At 40.9% G+C, this 14,284-nt stretch overlaps 1 protein-coding gene across 3 annotated transcripts in view; it reads left to right on the top strand.

The window, feature by feature from the left end:
- The window catches only part of GAB3 (GRB2 associated binding protein 3), a 71,248-nt gene that overhangs the window by 644 nt on the left and 56,320 nt on the right, over nt 1-14,284 (top strand). Inside the window, exon 1 of one of the 3 annotated variants that reach the window (XM_074392089.1) lies at nt 212-2,608. The exons of the other annotated variants lie outside the window; for them this stretch is intronic. The gene's annotated coding sequence lies outside the window, so the exon portion shown is untranslated. Of the gene's footprint in view, nt 1-211; nt 2,609-14,284 lie in introns of those variants that run through there. 3 annotated transcript variants of the gene reach the window in all.

A 14,284-nucleotide genomic window follows, 5' to 3' on the forward strand; every position in this document is an offset into this window, starting at 1 on the left:
GGGCGCCGCCATCCCGCTGGGCCTTCGCGTCCCGGGGCACCCGCCCGCAGAGCGGCCGCGTGGTGGCCGCGGGAAGCCTCGGGGCTCCGGGCGCGCCAGGCGCAGCCGGTCCCCGCGCACGGTACTGCGGACGAGGCCGATCGACGGAAAGCGAAATCGCACGTCGAGCCAGCGTCGCCGCTGTGCAGGGCAGGGGGCCGGAGGCAAGGTGGCGCCTGCCCGCGGGGTTCAGGGACTCCGGACCAACGCTGACTCTAGCGGAGGGAAGCGGGTTGGGGCCACAATCCCAGGCGCCTGTCTCTGTGCAGGAGCGGGCAGGGAGACATCTCGAAAGGGTGCTCCTTTTCTCTGGCAGGTAGTGGCTCTCAGAGTGGGACGCGGCAGAGGATAGGGAGACTCATAGCCTTCATTCCCCCTGGACCGTAAGGAGTGACGAGTGCTGCTCTAGCAGCTGTCATCAGTCACTGCTGTCTGGAACCCTTCACATTCTAACTCCTTTCTCATCGTGTGACTCTTTTCAGCTTCTTCTTAATGCTGACACCTAGCTTTTTTAGTGCCATCAGGACAATTGACTTTTACTACTATGAAATTAGGAATACTTGTAAGAAGAGCACATCTTCCTACTTATTCCATTGCCGTTTCAAAATGTACTCCCGACACCTCAAACGTTCATTATCTCCATCTGAGTCCTCACGATACGGTCTTAAAAACATTCTGCTTACAGACCTGATTGCTACTCAGTCTTTTCCAGCCATGAGGAAGCACCACTTCAGTCCCCAGGGAGTTACATATAAATAGATATTAGGACTTCTTGCTTCTTTTAGGCTCGGAGTAGCTGCATGGATTCATCTTGTTCGTAATTTCTAATTTCTCTGCAACTTCCCTGCACCATTGTAGGAAAAAACTCTCCCATGTCTGCACTCATCCAAAGCAGCCCACCAAAAATGTACTTCTGCCTGGTGCTCTGATCTATGCAATGTTCTCAAACTGCTGTCTTCTTTTCGCCAAACTTCACAAGTGTTTTTCTTCCCACATACTGTGTGGATAAAGAGGTGGGATTACAAAAAGATTTTAATATGTATGAATACTTCCAGAATGTATGCCAGAAGATTCTCCCCATTCACCGCAGGCTAGACACTGTTTCTCTCTTAGGGGTCTTTGAAAAGATTTCTGCCGTCTGCAGAACACAGCTTTAGAGTAAGCTTGTTCCACTTAGCAAGTGAATATCAGGACTGCATCAACACTGAGACTTCTCTAACTGCCAGTTTCTACCTACATCATTTGCTTTTGAGTCCAGGAGTCCATAATCACATGGTCCAATACCTCCTGGCCTCTGCATTACTCAGCTGCTTCCTTAACTGTTAAGCTACTTAAAGGAGGCAATAGAAGAACACCTCCTCCCATCACCTACATGAACAGATGAGGCTTTTGCCACACAGTACTGCTTGCATCACTGACTCAGGATGGGTTTCCTTGTTGTCCTTTGGAATGACAGACATTTTAAAGGTTCACTATACAGTTTCAGTAGATGATTCAGAAATATGCCACCTGCATCTTTGCCTGCAGTGCAAAGATTATACAATAGTTGGTTTCCAAGTCTTTTTTTGTATCTCGTCTTAAGTAGACTGGCTTAGAGAAGTTTTTTAGTGTTCCATCAACGTTGGAAAGGCATGGGTGTGTGTGCTTATTATCACACAAGGTTCATTCCTTTAGGGTAGAACAGGGATGAGGCAAGGGTGCACATTGTGAAACTTAGAGATACGTGGGGCAGTGACCAGAGGTGTCATCTTACCAGCACTCCAAGGCATAAACCCTGATGGTCGGGAACACTCTCTAAGAAAGATCATAGATAGTCAATGCTTTTCTGCTGACAGTTTTTTTCATCTCCTAGCTAAATTCTGCAGGAATCCTTTTTACCACTAGATGGTGATCATGTGGCACTGCGTCGGGGCCTGGGCAGGGCTGTTACAGCTGCTTCAATTCAACTCCTGTCAGTCCCTCCCATTAACAGAGCACTAACTCCAAACCAGGGCCTGTGTTACAGGCTGGGAAGACAGAGAAAAAACACTTGATTCCAGTTTATAGTTTAACATTTATAATAATAGCATAGCAAAGCTAGTTATTGGCACAACCAGGACAATAACTCAGTTCTTTGTGCTTCCAGCAAGCAGCACTCCATCAATGTTGGCTGTTACAAACAGAAGCTCTGGCTGGTTTTGGGCAAACTTTTCAGTCCAAAGTAAGCTTCTACTGCATCCACTTGAATCCATCAGTTAACACAATCACAAAGTTATTTCTTATCATTGGTATTTTTAAAAATTATTTTCATTTGTATTTTTTGTTTTATAAGTAAGAAATATAATCTTATGTTAATAAATAGAATGAAAACTGAAGACCCCCTTTAAATTTCCCTACCCCCGACCTTCCCTTTCCTCTCCTTCTCATTCCACTCCCCAGCCCAGGGATAACAACTGTTAGCAGTTTACTGAGTACCAGTCTACAAAATTTTCCAGAAAATATACAATGTTCTTATTGCAGAACTGGGCTCATATTATACTGACTGCCCTGCAACTTGCTTTGTTCACGCCAATTCTGAACACCTTTCCAGGTTAGTACATACAGATTTACTGCATTCTTTAAACCACTGTCAAATATTCCTTGTAATATATATATAACATAATTTAACAATTCGTTGATGAACATTTTGCTTGTATCTTTTTACCAATTTTAAAGAATCCTATAATAACAGTAGTAATAAAGCTACAATAGTTCACTTTTCTTGAATGGTTTATATGTGCCAGGCACTACACTAAGGACTTGTATTAACTCCTTAGTGTTTAAAACAATACCAAGAACCAGGCGCTGTTTTTGTCTCTGGATATAGGTTCTTTGTTGCATGTTTAATATTATCTAGCAGCCCATAGTTTCGTCTTTTCATTCTCTTTTGAAGAACTAAAATTTAAAAATGTTAATGAAATCCCCAATACAATTTTTCTTTTGTGAATCATGCATTTATGTCAAATCTAACAACTCTTCATCTAGCCTAAGATCCTGAAGATTTTCTTCTGTTTTTTTCTAAAAGTTTTTTTTTTTTTTTCTTTTTGGGACAAGGTCTCACCTTGTCATCCAGGCTGGAGTGCGGTGGCATGGTCATGGCTCACTGCAGTCCTGACCTCTTGGGCTCAAGTGATCCTCCCACTTCAGTCTCCTGAGTAGCTGGAACTATAGCCACTCCCCACCACGCCCTGAAAATTATTGTATTTTTTGTAGAGAGGACAGAATTTCTCCATGTTGCCCACAGGCTGGTCTCCAACTCCTGGCCTCAAGCAATCCTTCCACCTTGGCCTTCTAAAGTGCTGAGATTACAGGCGTGAGCCCCTGCACCTGGCCTCTAAAACTTTTATAATTTTACATTTTATATTTAGATCTATGATCCATTTTGAGTAATTTTTATAAAAACTGTGAGCTTTATATCATGGTTTGTTTTCTTGCATACCAATTTCATTTGTTCCAGTACTATTTATTTAGTACACTGCCCTTACTCCATTGATGTCCTTCTGCAACTACATCAAAAATCAATTTACCTGAAGGACGCAATGTTTCCTGCCTGTAATCCCAGCACTTTGGGAGGCTGAGGTGGGAGGATCACCTGAGGTCAGGAGTTAGAGACCAGCCTGACCAACATGGTGAAACTCCCTCTCTACTAAAAATACAAAAAAAAAAAAAAATAGCTAGGTGTGGCGGTGGGTGCCTGTAATCCCAGCTACTCGGGAGGCTGAGGCAGGAGAATTGCTTGAACCCAGGAGGCAGAGGTTGCAGTGAGCCGAGATCGTGCCATTGCACTCCAGTCTGGGCGACAAGAGTAAAACTCCGTATTAAAAAAAAATCAATTTACCATATCTATGTAGATCTATTTCTGGATTCTATAGTCTCTTCCATTCATCTATTTGTTCTATACCAACAACATGCTGTTTAATGACTGTAGCTTTATAATAATTCTTGAAATCAGTTAATTTTAGCCCTCAAACTTTTTCTTTGTCAGAGTTGTTTTGGCTATTTTAGGTTCTTTGCTTTTCTATATCAATTTTAGAATTGGTTTGTCAATTGATTTCACTGACCTCATAGCCCATAGCCTTGCTAAACTCACCTATTAGTTCTAATAGCCTTGTCTGTGGTTGCAACCTGCAATACTATAAATGTTGCATAAAAATAACAAGAGTAGACATCCTTGATCTTAGAGGGAAAGCATTCCATTTTTCACCTTTTAAGTATGTTAGCTGTAGGCTTTTTGTAGGCACCTTTTACCAAATTGAGGAAGTTCCCCCATGTTACTAGTTTGCTGAGATTTCTTCTCGTGAGTTAAATTTTGTTAATTGCATTTCCTGCATCTGTAAAAATGATAATATGTTTTTTATTTTTTAGTCTGTTACTATGGCGAATTATGCTGCTTGATTTTGATTGTTTAACCAGCCTTGAACTTCTGGGATAAACTTTAGTTAGTTGTAACATATCATTCTTTTCATATATTTCTGGATTTGCTTTGCTGATATTTTTGCTAAAGATATTTGTGTCTCTGTCCATGGGGGATATTGGTCTGCAGTTTTCCTTTTTTGTACTATCTTTGGTTTTGATATTAGCATAATGCTGGCATCATAAAATGAAATCAGAAGTTCTCCCTCTTCTTGTATTTTCTGAAAGATGTTGCATAGAATTGGTATTCCTTATTCCTTAAATGTTTGATAGAATTTACCATTGAAAATGTCTGGGCCCATACTTTTCTTTTTGGGAAGGCTATCAACTACAAATTTTATTTATTTTTTCTTTCTTTTTTTTTTTTTTTTTTTTTTTTGAGATGGAGTTTCACTCTTGTCACCCAGGCTGGAGTGCAGTGGCACAATCTTGGCTCACTACAACCTCTGCCTCCTGGGTTCAAGCAATTCTCCAGCCTCAGCCTCCTGAGTAGCTGGGATTACAGGTGCTCACCACCATGCCCAGCTAATTTTTGTAATTTTAGTAGAGACAGGGTTTTGCAATGTTGGCCAGGCTGTTCTCAAACTCCTGACTTCAAGTGATCTACCCACCTCAGCCTCCCAAAGTGCTGGGATTACAGGTGTGAGCCACTGCACCTGGCCAAATTTTATTTCTTTAATAGATATAAGACTATTTGGGTTATCTGTATCTTCTTGAATGAGCGTTGTTACTTTGTGTTTTTCAAGGATTTTCTCTATTTTGCCTAAATTCTTGAATTGACTGGCAGAAAGTTGTTCATTATGTTCCCTTATTATTCTTTAAATGCCTGTAGGATTTGTAGTGATGCCTCAGTTTTCATTTATGATGATGCTACTGTAATTTATGTCTTCCTTTTTTTTTTCCTGATCAATCAGGCTGGAGTTTTATCAGTTTATACATTATTTCCTAGGAACCATCCCTTTGGTTTCATTTATTTTCTCCACTTTCTTCCTGCTTTCAGTTTCATTAATTTATCCTCTTATCTTTATTTTTTTTTTATTTTTTTATTTTTTTTATTTTTTTTTTTTTTGAGACGGAGTTTCGCTCTTGTTACCCAGGCTGGAGTGCAATGGCGCGATCTCGGCTCACCGCAACCTCCGCCTCCTGAGTTCAGGCAATTCTCCTGCCTCAGCCTCCTGAGTAGCTGGGATTATAGGCACGCGCCACCATGCCCAGCTAATTTTTTGTATTTTTAGTAGAGACGGGGTTTCACCGTGTTGACCAGGATGGTCTCGATCTCTTGACCTCGTGATCCACCCGCCTCGGCCTCCCAAAGTGCTGGGATTACAGGCTTGAGCCACCGCGCCCGGCCTATCCTCTTATCTTTATTATTTTCCTCCTTTTGATTGCATTGGGTTTAATCCCTTCTTTTTTTTTTTTTTTTTTTTTTTTTTTTTGAGATGGAGTCTCACTCTGTTGCCCAGGCTGGAGTGCAGTGGCACAATCTTGGCTCACTGCAACCTCTGTCACCCAGGTTCAAGCAATTCTCCTGCCTCAGCCTCCCAAGTAGCTGGGATTACAGGCGCCTGCCACCATGCCTGGCTAATTTTTGTATTTTTAGTAGAGACAGGGTTTCAACATCTTGGCCAGGCTGGTCTTGAACTTCTGACCTTGTGATCCACCTGCCTCAACCTCCCAAAGTGCTGGGATTACAGGAGTGAACCACCACGCCTGACTAATCACTTATTTATCTAGTTCCTTAGGGAGGAAACTTAAATTACTGATTTCAGATCTTTCTTTTCTAACATAAGCATTTAATGCTACAATCTTCCATCTTTTTTTTTTTTTTTTTTTTTTTTTTTTGACTGAGTCTGGCGCTGTTACCCAGGCTGGAGTGCACTCGCACAATCTTGGTTCACTGCAACCATGACCTCCTAGGTTCAAGCAATTCTCCTGCCTCAACCTCCCAAGTGTCTAGGATTACAGGCACCCGCCACTATGCCCAGCTAATTTTCATATTTTTAGTAGAGACAGGATTTCACCATGTTGGCCAGGCTGTTCTCAAATTCCTGACCTCATGTGATCCAGCCTGCCTTGGCCTCACAAAATGCTGGGATTACACACATGAGCCACCACACCCAGCCAGTCTTCCTTTTAAACACTGCTTTAGGTGCATCCACAAAATTGGATATGTTGTATTTTCATTTTAATTCATTTAAAAATATTATTTAATTTTCCTCTGAGATTTCCTCTTTGATCCAGGGGTTGTCTGGAAGTTTGTTTAATTTCCCAATATTGGACTTTCTAGATAGCTTTCTGTTTTTAATCTATAGTTAAATTCCATTATGATCTAAGAACAAACTGTATATGATTTCTATTCTTTAAAATTTGTTAAGTTTACATCATGGCCAACAATGTTGGTCAAGTGCTTATGTACATGTTTCACTTCATGTACATAAGCACTTGAAAAAATACGTATTCTTCTCTCATTGGGTAAAATGTTCTATAAATATTAATTATGCCAGGTTGGTTGATAATGTTATTCAGTTCTTCTGAATCATAAATCCTTACTGATTTTCTGTTCACTTTTACCAGTTACTGAGAGAGGAATTGTGAAAGTTTCTATCCAATAATTGTAGATTTGTCCATAATATCCACATTTCTCCTTCCAGTTGTATTTGTTTTTACCTCACACATTTTGATGCTCGCTTTCTAGTTTCACACGTTTGGAATTAGTATGCCTTCTTGGAGAATAGAAGCCTTTTTCATTATTTAATGTCTTGCTTTGTCCCTGATGCTATTCCTTGTTTTGAAGTCTATTTTTTTTTTTACTTAAATATAGCTGCCCCGCTTTCTTTTAATATGTGTTTGCGTGGTGTATCTTTTTCTATTGTTTTACTTCTAACCTCTCTGTGTCTATGTTTGATATGGGATATAGTTTCATATTGCTTTTTAATGCATTCTTAACTTGTTTTAATTGGCATATTTAATTCATTCACATAAAGTGTGATTATTGAAATATTTATATTAAAATATACTATTTTGCTAGCTGTTTTTCATTTGTTCTATCTGTTCTTTGTTTCTTTTGTCCTCTGTTTCTGCCTTCTCTTGGGCTAATTGAGCCTTTTTTATTATTCCATTTTATCTCCACTATTAACTTACATTTCATAACTTCATTTTTTTGCAGTTTTCCTGAAGTGTAAATTATACATCTTTAGTTGGAGACTTCCTTTAAATAATGTTACATCATTATAATATTAGCAGTATAAGGACATTGCACTGGTATATTCCCAATTCCATTCTTTTTTTTTTTTTTTTTTTTTTTTTTGAGACGGATTTTCTCTCTTGTTACCCAGGCTGGAGTGCAATGGCACGATCTCAGCTCACCGCAACCTCCGCCTCCTGGGCTCAGGCAATTCTCCTGCCTCAGCCTCCTGAGTAGCTTGGATTACAGGCATGTGCCACCATGCCCAGCTACTTTTTTGTATTTTTAGTAGAGACGGGGTTTCACCATGTTGACCAGGATGGTCTCGATCTCTTGACCTTGTGATCCACCCGCCTCGGCCTCTCAAAGTGCTGGGATTACAGGCTTGAGCCACCGCGCCCGGCTCCAATTCCATTCTTAAATTTTTTGTGCTATTGTCATGCATTTTACCTTTACATATGCCATAAACATATGATACACTACTACTAATTTTGCTTTAGACAACCAGTTATCTTTTCAGTCAATTAAAATAAAGAGAAAACACTAATCTTTTGGTTTCTTGTATTTATTCCATTTCCAGCACTCTTCATTTCAATGTGTAGGTTCAAGTTTCTGTCTGCTATCATATTCCTTCTGCCTGAAGAACTTCCTTCAACATTTTGTGTAGTTTAGGTCTGCTGGCAGTGAATTCTCTCAGTTTTGTTTGTCTGAGAATGTATATTTCTACCTCATTTTGAAAAATATTTTCAGTGGGCATAGAATTATGGGTTGACAGTTTTAAATTTTGTTTTGTTTTGTTTTGTTTTGTTTTTCCTTTCAGAACCTTAAAGATGTCTCTCTATCAATCAGCAAACACTTAGTTCTTGAGTTAATGCATTAAATCTAGAATCTCTGGTAAGCACACACACATATTAACACATTTAGCTTGATCCAATATTATATTCTGTCTTCCTTGGCTTAACATCCTGGGAACTCATTTCCACAAATTTAAGTGGTTTGTAAAGACAGTTTTATTGAGGGGTGTGTGTGTGTGTGTGTGTGTGTATACGTACACACACTATAGAATTCACCCATTGTAAGCATACAATTGGTTGACTTTGAGTGAATTTATACGGTTATGCAACCATCAGTATGGTCTAGTTTTAGACCATTTCCAGCCCCACAGAAAATTCCCTGAGCCTATTTGCAGGCACTTCTCACTCCTATCTCTAGCCCCAGGCAGCAACTGATCTGCTTTCTGTCTCTATAGATGTGCCTTTTCTAGAAATTTCATATAAGTGGAATAATAGACTATGTGGTCCTTTTATGTGTGGTTTCTTTCCCTTAGCTGGGACTAAAGGCACGTGCCACTACGCCTGGCTAATTTTTGTATTTTTAGTAGGGACGGGGTTTCACCATATTGACCACGCTGTTCTTGAAGTCCTGGCCTTGTGATCTGCCTGCCTCAGCCTCCCAAAGTGTTGGAGTTACAGGTGTGAGCCACCGCACCCGGCTAATGTAACCTAAATCTTAAATCCTTCTTTGGGTCTGTTTTGGGGCAGTTTTGCCGATCTTCCTGTCAATTCTTCTACTTTTGCCTTAGTTTTTAAAATTGCTATCAAATAGGTGATGCAGTCACGTTTCAAAAATTAAAAAATATATTTTAAACGTACAATGAAAATGAATTCCCCACCTCTGTCTTCATCCACCCTATTTACCCTTACCCCTCAAATAACCATTTTTATAATTTTTTTCTTTAATCTTTTCTGTATTTCTTTAAATGAACACAAGGAAATACATATACAGCTTCTTATTCCTCCTTTTATTACACGAAAGATACACAATGTTCTGTACATTAGTCTGTTCATTAAAAAAAATTTATTCTAGAATTCTCTCCATGTCAGTGGCCAGAGTTCATGTTCTTTTATTGACAAATAATATTTTATATATTTGTGGGGTGCATATGTTTGCTACATGCATAGAACGTATAATGATCAAGTCATGCTATTTGGGGTATTCGTCGCCTTAAGTATTCATCAATTCTATGTGTTAGTATCAATTAAAGCTCTACTCTGCTATTAAACATTAAAAGTTCTTCCTTCTATGTAAGTGTACATTTGTACCCATTAACCAGCCTCTCTTCATCCACCCCAACCCTTTCCAGCCTGTGGTATCTATTGTTCTATTGTCTGTGTCCACGGCATCAAGTTTTTTAGTGCTCACATATGAATGAGACCATGTGATATTTGTCTTTCTGTGAGTGGCTCATTTCACTTAATATAATAACCTCCAGTTTCTCACTCCCCACTTCCCCAAAACCTTATATTCAGGGGGCATGTCATTTCGGGTAACTAGATGATGATTTAATTAGGCAAATTAAAAAAAACACTGTTGTGGGATCTGCAGAAGCAATCTTGAGGTTAAACTGTCGGGAAAGGCAATCAGAATCTGTACCTTCATTGTAAGGGAGACCAGAATAGAAAGAATCCATCATTTCTTGCTTCTATAATTAGAGCTGGTCACTTCTCTCTCCGAAACTTATAAGGTTGGGAATTCCCCAAATTTAGAAAAAGGTACAGATGCTGGGTGGCCAAAACAAGTGACAGTGTTACTCCAGATTGCCACTTAGCTTCTGGAAGTCAGGTTGATTGGGATGGGATTTGAAGATGTCCTTTTTTTGTTGTTGTTTTTTTTTTTTTTTTTTTTTTGAGACGGGGTTTTGCTCTTGTTACCCAGGCTGGAGTGCAATGGCGCGATCTCGGCTCACTGCAACCTCCGCCTCCTGGGTTCAAGCAATTCTCCTGCCTCAGCCTCCCTAGTAGCTGGGACTACAGGCGTGTGCCACCATGCCCAGCTAATTTTTGTATTTTTAGTAGAGACGGTGTTTCACCATGTTGACCAGGATGGTCTCGATCTCTTGACCTCGTGATCCACCCGCCTCGGCCTCCCAAAGTGCTGGGATTACAGGCTTGAGCCACCGCGCCCGGCCTGAAGATGTCCTTTTACAAAATTTTCTTTCCTGTGCAAGTTGACTTAGTCCAGGGTATTAATGTGAATGCAGCAGAGGGGAAAAGAAAAGAATATTTTAGAGAAATAATTAATGGGAAATGTTGATTGCTTAATTATAAGGTATGTGAGGAGGGCATATTAAAGATTTTGAACTTGACAGGAGTAGGTAGGGATGTGAAGAAGGGTGATTAGCCCAAGATGAGTTACAGCAACCCCTACTGTGGCCACATTTTTGCCAGCCATGACAGGTAACCAGTTACATAACATGCTGCCCAAATAATCATGTGAAAGTTCTGACTGTGAGAAAGTGGTCCTGGTGTTACCTCTTTAGAATATACAGAACACACACACACACAAAAAAAAAAAAAAAAAGAATATACAGAACACATCTAATTCTTTCTTCAATCTGAGAGCCCTGCAAATATCCAACCTAATCTTGCTGGTTTACTCAGTCATTCCTTAGGATAGAACAGAGTTCTGTTCCCTCACCGTTATCCTGTATATTTCTTCTGAACTGGTACCAGAACTAAATAAACTCCTTCAGGACCATCATTGCTCATCTGGACATCGTGCTTCTGAGAAGGCAGCTGGAGATTCCATTAGCTTTGTTCTGGCAGCCACGCCACACTGTTGACTCACACTGAGCTTCCTGTCAAACGGACTTAATTTTCCTCTGTGTTTCGGCTAAGCTATCTTTTCTCCAGTCCTTGTGCTATTGGTGTTTTGCTTAAGCCCAGGAATAGGACCTATGTTATTACTGTTGAATTTCATCTTATTTTTATTTATTTTTGTAATTGATTCTTTTTTATTTATTTATTTTTTTGAAACAGGGTCTCACTCTGTCACCCAGGCTGGAGTGCAGTGGTGTGATTTCGGATCACTGCAACCTCTGCCTCCTGGGTTCAAGAGATTCTCATGCCTTAGCCTCCTGAGTAGCTGGGATTACAGGCGCCTGCCACCACACCTGGCTAATTTTTGTCTTTTTAGTAGAGACGGGGCTTCTCCATGTTGCCCAGGCTTGCACTCCTGACCTCAGGTGATCCTCCTGCCTCAGCCTCCCAAAGTGCTGGGATTACATTGCGCCTGGCCTGTAATTGATTTTTTACACCACATCATTTTGGACACTGACTGTCATACAGGCACTGTGAGCAAGAACATGGAAGAAAATACCCAGTTTGGGGGCAAGTCAGTGAGACTGGTACGTTCAGGCTAGGGCATACCGAGTTTGAAGTAACTGTGGGTAACTTTGTCTAGAGCCTAGGGGAGGGACCTGGACTCCAGATGGAGTTTTGCTGGTCACTGGGGTATAGGAAGTAGTTAAAATTATGGGGGTGCATGAGATTACCCAAGGAGGGTATGATGAGTAAGAAAGAAAAGGACCTAAGGCATAATTTTGGGAGATACCACAGTTAGAGAGTAAGAGGAAAAATGTCAGCAAGACTGAGAGAGAGAAGAGAAGAGATCAGTAGAGGTGACGGATACCCCCAAATACCTTGCAGTGGTAATGCCGGTCAACCGTCTTTCCTCACAGGGCTCTGACCAATAGGGCACAGGCAAGGAACGGACAAGGGGCACACGATAAGGAAGATGGATGCCAAACATCTGTTTCCTCACTGAAAAAGCTAAATTGGACAAAGCTACTTGGGCCTGAAGTCTAAGTGGGGCTTCCGAGTCTTTCTGGTGAAGTGGATTCCCAGTATTAATGGTTTAGGAAGAAATGGGTAGCAAGGACAGCAAGAAGTCCAGCAGTGGAAGAGAAAAGAGGTGAGATGACAGTTAAAAGCGCAATAGTGCAGAAGCAAATGGGAGGAAAACCAGTGACCCAGGCCTAATAAAGAAAGAAATACAACCAAGTGATGAGATGGACTCCAAGTCAACGATTTTCCAAAGGGATAACTACACCTTTGGGCCTGAGGTGTGTGTTTTAGATGAATTCTGCCAATAGGTATTTGTGAGATTGAGGATAAAATGCACTGGTTAGAAGTCTTAATGGGAAAAACCCTTGGAGACCACAGCTCTTTCTCAGAATATAAAATATCCACTAGTTCAGAACCTGGAGCGATGGTGGAGAAATAAGGAAGTGAGCTGGTTCCTCCACAGGCCAAATGCTTTGGGACAAGCTCTCTAAATGGCAAGAGGTAGCTCAGGTCCAATCCTGGCTTCTTCTACCTGCCCTTGCATTTGATGAAGACCTTAAACCTTTATCATGAATCTGGTACAAGACTTTAAGGTCTTTCAGGAGAGTAACCACTCTTAGCACCGAAATACATACACACTACAGAAAAGCAGAGAGAAAACTTCAACTCTAGCATTTTACTCTTTTTAAATTGGAAGGTGGCAGTATGTGGATCCACTTGCTCTAGATGATAACAGTCAGCACTCAAATATGTTGTTATTTTTTGAGAGAGTAATATAATGAACCCTTCCTAAGTGGTATTATAGTACTTCCATTAGGAGGAAAATTGTATCTGGCTGTCTCCCTTTTTGTGATTGTAGCAGCCACTGATGGTTAATGCTTAAATCAATTAATTCATTAAGGATTACAAATGGTGAGATTCTATTTCTCATTTACTCCTAATCCAGTGTTTAGTTCACATTACGCTGCTCTTGTCAAGGTTGACTAATGTCCTGTGTCATGGGGTTGTTGTGAGGATGAAGTGAGTTATATATAACTCCTCCCCCCACTTTGAGATCTTTCACTTCCAAAAGTTGCAGCTCCTGTTTGAGAGATTGCTCTTGGCCTACTAGAGACCATTTTGCTTGCATGTTAGAGAGCTGAAAGTGTCTGGGAATGGCATACCCCACTCCTTAATAAGGGAAGGGGGTGGACTATGTACAGCCTGTGAAGCAGGAACATGCCTGGAATGTTCCAAGAGCAGTGAGCTTGGCTGCAGCCCAGGGAGTAATGGATGGAGCAGATGAAGTCAGAGTGGTGATAATGTGAGTGGGTGGGGAGCCCGTGGAGGGCTTTATAGGCTAAAGTAAGACCTTTGGCTTTTCCTCTGAGTAAGGGAGGAAGACAGCAGAGGGTTCTGAGAAGAGAACTGACACGATTTGATGAGAATTGTAACAGGATCTCTCTGGCAGCTGTCTGCAAGCTTCAGGGGCAGGGCAGAAGCAGGGAGACCAGGTGAGGGGCTAGTGCAGTGATACAGGTGAGATGCGAAGACAGCTGCCATTGAGGTAGGGCATGGAGGGGGTGTATTCTGAAGATAGAACTGGCAGGATTTTCTGATGCAGTGGTTATTCTGTGCAAGAGAAAGAAAGGAGGCAAGAATTCTAGTGTCTTGGCCTGAGCACCTGGAAGGATTGGGTTGCTATGTACTGAGATTTGGAAGTGTGTGGAAGGAACAGGGTTAGGGAGACCCCAGTTACCCCACGGGCTCCATTCTGGAAAGATGTCTTGTGAACAGTTTCCATTTAATTGTTTTGAAAATTTGGTTTTGGAATTATAGACTTTACTCTTCATTTTACTCCAACTTGTAAATGGGATGAAGGGAATGGAACTCAGAAGAATCCCAGCACACGAGAATGCCGAGATTGCCAAAATATAACCGTACACTGGAGTTGCTTATTCACACCATAATTTATCCAACCTTTTGATAGATGTTTAGTTTCTTTCTGATTTTTAGTCATTATGAA

Source organism: Saimiri boliviensis, chromosome X (genome assembly GCF_048565385.1).
Source record: "Saimiri boliviensis isolate mSaiBol1 chromosome X, mSaiBol1.pri, whole genome shotgun sequence".
NCBI lineage: Eukaryota > Metazoa > Chordata > Mammalia > Primates > Cebidae > Saimiri > Saimiri boliviensis.